Source organism: Asterias rubens, chromosome 14 (genome assembly GCF_902459465.1).
Source record: "Asterias rubens chromosome 14, eAstRub1.3, whole genome shotgun sequence".
Taxonomy (NCBI): Eukaryota; Metazoa; Echinodermata; class Asteroidea; order Forcipulatida; family Asteriidae; genus Asterias; species Asterias rubens.
In genome coordinates, this window is record NC_047075.1 from 10,495,326 (window position 1) to 10,501,247 (window position 5,922).

The following is a 5,922-nucleotide window of genomic DNA, read 5'->3' on the forward strand; positions in this document are numbered from 1 at the left end:
TTTAACTAAAATTGCTTAAAGGAACACGTTGCCTAGGATCGGTCGAGCTCGTCTTTGAAAAACGTTCTTTAACCGTTTGTTATAAAATCGATATGGTTAGAAAGATGTTGTAAAAGTAGAATACAATGATCCACACAGATATGCCGTGAAATTGTTGACTAACACGGTCGGCCATATATGGGAGTCAAGTTTTTGACTCCCATAAATGGCCGACCGCGTTAGTTCTGTGGAAAACATTCCGCTGAGGAAGCTGTTTAACAAACAATCGGGAAGTTATTGCATTCTGCTCCTCTAACAGCCAAGCTCCTAGTGGATGATATCAATGCCTATCATTAATGATAATGAAGGGGTATCCCCAACCTCGTCCCCAGGGTGTGTCGAGCGGTTACAAGGTTGACCGCTCTCTCATCCTGGTATTGGATCATTTGCAAATCCACAATTTTTTGGAAATGTGCAATATGCGAATAGTCTGGCTGCTTTTCAAAATTCACATCTTCGTCATAAACTCGTAGTACGGTACCATTATTTATAGCTTGTTTGTACAGTCTTGGTTGCCGGCGGCTGGCTGTACCTATGAATATGGAACATATTCTAATAGTGTAAAGTCGTTGTCCAATCAGGGTCCAAGTCAGGAGTTTCCATCCCAGGGTTTACTATTATAAACATCGTTGAAAATAAGGTAAACCATGGGGACGAGGCTGGGGTATCCCGGTTTCAGCACGAGGAGTAAATGCCAATGTGGTCATGGTTGCTAATGATTTCTGTCGATATTTTATAGTTAAAAGTCGAGTCAAATTTCTGCAGAATTTGTTGTGGGGACTTCTTGTTGTTTTTATATTATTCATATTTTTCTAAGAATACACGGTATGAGGTGGGGACCGAGTAACAAAAACGTCCAGGCACCTGTTTCTTTGCAAACAAAACAAGTTACCAGAGTATAGTATACCTGGACAGTTAAAAGCAAGGACATTAGCAACTTTCAAACATTCGAAATGCAGTTTTCTGTTTTGAGTAACATCTAAACGATTTAATATGATACAGTTAACCTTTTCAAAACGCTGTGGTGAGCCTGTTATTTATTTGAATACTGACTGCACTTCACATGTATTTTCTTTCAAAGACAACACAACTCCAGGAATGTTTTTTTTTTATTTTTTTTTATTTATCCACCAACAATACCAATATTGACTTCATCTTAAATGACAGAGGTTGCACGAAACAGCGTCAGTTATTGGGGAGACGATGAATGCAGTTAGGGACTAATGTCATTAAGAGTTTGTTTGATGTTGGACGCTTGACATTCACATCTGTACAGCAAATGTCTAGCTACGTTTTCGATATTGGACTTTGGAACATTCACTTACAAAAAGTAGACAATTATTGCGCGTAGTCCAATTTCACAAATAAAGATAGACATTCCCTCTTCAAATACATAAGTAAAATGTCGAGTTTCTTATATACATAATGGATGCCATTTTGTCTAACATTGAAAAGGCAAAGTAGACTCTCATTGTGAAAACCCAACTGAATGTCAAAATTATCCAAACAAAAAGTAAACATTCGATGTCAAATGTCTCAAATTGAAGATGGAAACAAAGAAGACACACATTATACAAACCTTAATTAAATATTCAAATTCCAAATAAAAAGTATTCGATGAAGAGTGCAAAACCGCGTGTCTTGTATCGACAAAGCATAGCAATGGCTTTGTACGAACCAAAATGGATGTCAAAAAAGTCCAACACCAATCCCACAAGTCTGTTATTTATAATGAAACAAACACGTATTGACTTACCCACGCACCACGACAAGTGCATTAAAGTACACACAATCAGAGCAATGACATGAATTCGCTTGCTCGAACCCATCGTACGTTCTTTCGTTGTCAAGTTTAAAATCAAATCTTCAAAGCTGTTCTAATATTTCCCTAAATATTTAGAAAGTGTACAGATCGATCAATCACTGTTCTTCGAAGGCTGATGTGGAGTCTTTGGTCAAAGTTTTTATTTAAACAGAGCAGCCTTGGACGTGAAACTATATATGGCACCAATCTAGCCTTACAGGCTTTGAGTTTATTTACGTACAGTAAATCAACCGTGTACTAAATAAACAAAACGAACTATATTTATTTGTTATAACTAATTTATACAAAAGGGACGGATATGGAATTGTGGGAAATTCCCTTTAGAATGACACAAAAGGTTTTGACAGTTGCGAAATGCACTCGGAGACAAACGGGGATCTTCCTATCTTGAGAACAGCTAGTCGTTCCAAAACACTGACAACAACAAATACTTCAGCATTTGAAGGAAGTGGACACTTGGTATTTACTCAAAATGGTTATTAGCACAACAAATTATTTGATAATGGGTAATGGGCAGATGTTGATAGTATAAAACATTGTGAGAAACGACTCCCTCGGAAGTAACGTAGTTATCGAGAAATGAATAACTTACACGAATTTCATTTCGAGACCTCAGAGTTAAATTGTGAGTTTTCGAAATCAGACATCTGAAAGCACACAATGTGACAATGTTCTGGTGTTCTTTCTTTAATTATTATCTCGCAACTTCGACTACCAATTGAGTTAAAACTTCCACTGTTTTTTTATGTTATGCATAAACATACACCAAAAACTGGTCTTTGCCGATAGTGTCCAAAGCCTTTAATAGATAGACATTATATTGCATCGGGGTTAAAACTTACAATATAAATGTTGTTTTTTACCCAAAGATATACCGATGTGTGTAAGGATACTCAGAACTTTCCCGAGCTCTGTGGGAAAAAAAAAGCCGTGATTGGCTCGAATCCGACCCGAGTAACTATGGCTGTGATGTGTACTTCCTTTCACAGAACTAAGGAAAGTATACTGAACGTGAAGGGCAAATACACATCGGTAAGACGGACAAAAAACAACACAAATATCTCAGTAGTTTTACATTTGAATGACATGTCAGCTTGTTATGAACGAAGGGTTAGGAATCTTTGGGCTCAAGCTCCGGTGTTTCTGGTCTGCAGAGTGTGTGTTTTAATCATAGTATTGGCACTTGTGTCATTGAGCAATATACTATAAACTTTAATGTGTTTGTACTTCCATGGGTGCCGTGCCGTGTCATGGGATTTGCACTGGATGGTCTGACATGCGATCCAGAGCCGGATAGAACCAATTAAGAGCAACTACAGGTCGGCCTGAAAGAGTTAACAAACAAACAAAACGTGTCGCTAGTAATGTAGGGACCCGCATGAAGACAAAATAAAATAAAACAATAATAATAAAAATAATAATAATAATAATAATATATGCATGCTGTATTAGCTGAACGGAGAACAAGAGAGAAATTGTACATTTAATTAAAGTGAGTGGACACTATTGGTAATTACACAAAATATTTATAGGCAGAAAACCTTACATTGAGTAATGGGGAGCTGTTGAAAGTATTCATCAGTGCGAGAAACGGCTCCCTCTGAAGATACGTCGTTTTCGAGAATAAGAAGTAATTTTCCACGATGTTCACTTCGAGACCTCGGAATTAAATGATGTATCAAAATCAACTTGCATCTGAAAGCACACAACTTCGTGTGACAATGTTTTTTTTATTTTTTTATCTCGCAACTTCGACGACCAATTAAGTTCAAATTTCACAGGTTCGTTATTTTAAGCACATTTATGTTCAGATACACGAAGTGAGAAGACTGGTCTTTGACAATTACCAACAGTCTCCTGGTCTTTAAAGCAAGCTTTTCCCAAACCCCACACAGTAACTTATAACTAGTCGTTCTGAATGATTACAACGCTCAGTCTTTGGACTTCCAATGCGTCCAGTCGCTCATTTATTTCCCCAAAACGTCAAACTGTCAAAAAGAGACTCTGGACAACTGTCTGAACCGGGTGTTGTCTACTTATGAGGACGAATAACGGTTAACCCCGGTGTTCCAAGTTCAAACAGAAAACACCCTTGTTTATACATGTTTCTATATAAAAATAAACTATAAGACGAGCAGAGTATACTGTTCGAAACGTCGACACCAAACCGGCCCTGTTTAGAGCTAACACTCAAAGAGATTTACACCTGGTTGTACCCGCAAGTTCATTATTTATTTATAGTTTCTTCTAATTTCTCCACAACATGCAAACTTCAAACAATACTTAGATTTCCTTATGATTGTGTGCTAACAGTGATCACGTTGATTAATATGAATATAATACATGTACTTGATTGCATAAGAGTAGCAATACTGCAAACTAATACCAAAAGTACTTTTAATTTTTTTTTTTTTTTAATGCAAGTTTGCCCAAAACAAGGCTGAATACAACTCTAGGAAATGGGCTGAAGGAAGAAAACATAGAAATGCAGAAACTCAGTGGAGCTGAAAGTAGGACTTAGCATTCCTCTTAATAGGATGAAGGGAAACATGCACCAGGCAAGGAGTTCCAAAGATATACCAGTTTGTATTACACTTCCATACACACAGGCCAACACAATGGCATGTTTTGCACGAGCGAACGTGTTGATGTACTCCCCCCGTTATAATAGTCAAGGACATTTCTCTATGATCCCTATTAATAGGTACCAGCCATTGTTAAGTGGTTGATTCAGCCTTCGTGCCTGATTGACGTCCCCAAATGTCAGTCATCGTCTATTGACAAACATAACAGGGGTCACTAGAATTGAGTCATGCTAGTATTTTCTACCCACCCTCGGAAACTGTAAAGTTAACTTCCACTTGTTGTTTTAAAAGATCACTCCTTAGATGCCTCCTCTCGGGTTATAATGTATATCGATATGTGAATCACTACATATCGGTCTCATTTAATTTATTTGAGCACATCCAACAGCGCAAGCGCCAATGACAGGGTAGATACAAACATAGTTACAATAAATTCACAACATTACTTAAACAGATAAAACAAGACATGGTGAAAATGACGAAAAGACATTACATCAAAATAGTTAAAACAAAAAACCCAATGATTTTAACGTTGGTATTTATTCGATTTTAATACAGCCACAATAATCGCTAAGCGCTTTACAGCGTTTACTAAATAAACGAGCATAAACGACTACTATGATAAGATTAAAACACAAGCTAGTTGTTACTGATTTGTATATACATAACTAGGGTAAGGTTTTCAGGGCAATTGTGTTTGACTTAAAGCATGTGATGGGGAGATTTTTCGAGTAAATTGGTGCAGGACATATTATTGATACATGCGATATTGGTCTTGCGAGCGAAAAAGATGAATGTCATCTGACTGGTTTTGCCGTTAAAATAATATGAACAACATTCCTCTCTTCTAATTTCTCACTCGATCTCATGGGAGGTAGGCATTGGTTGTGGGGGGGGGGGGGGGGGGGGGGTTGTGTCCACCCTTCCCCTAGCTACATATTTGTGCATCAAATTTGAGGATTAATTTTAATTGCTATATTCACCAAGTCAATCGCAATTTAACGGTGAAACGATGCACTGCTAGATTAAACACTTTGTTGCCTGAAACAGTCAAATAAACCGAGCGAGCGACCATTGTTGATTTACTGACTTAACACTATTCTAACTTATACAATTGACCGTCCAGGCATCCCCAATGTAAACAGCATGTTTCAAACACTTTAGCATCCCATGAGACTTAGTAATCCAAATAATTACCAATGGTCGGAAACTTCTAAATCCTTTTTTTTCAATAGAAACCCAGTCCTCTTTTTTATATCCAATACGGTTTGGACTTCGGTCGTCAAGGTCTTTCGCCTTCAATTCTAAACCAGATAACTCTATTTGCTGAAATGCAAGTCCCTCGTTTTCCTGTTTCGGCATACCGTAAATGCAATAACACCCGACAGTTTTTCTTACTTTTCCTTCTTGAAATTCGATCACACTTTTGGTTCTGCACTGATCAAATTTATTGAAGTCCTCTTCAAATTTAAT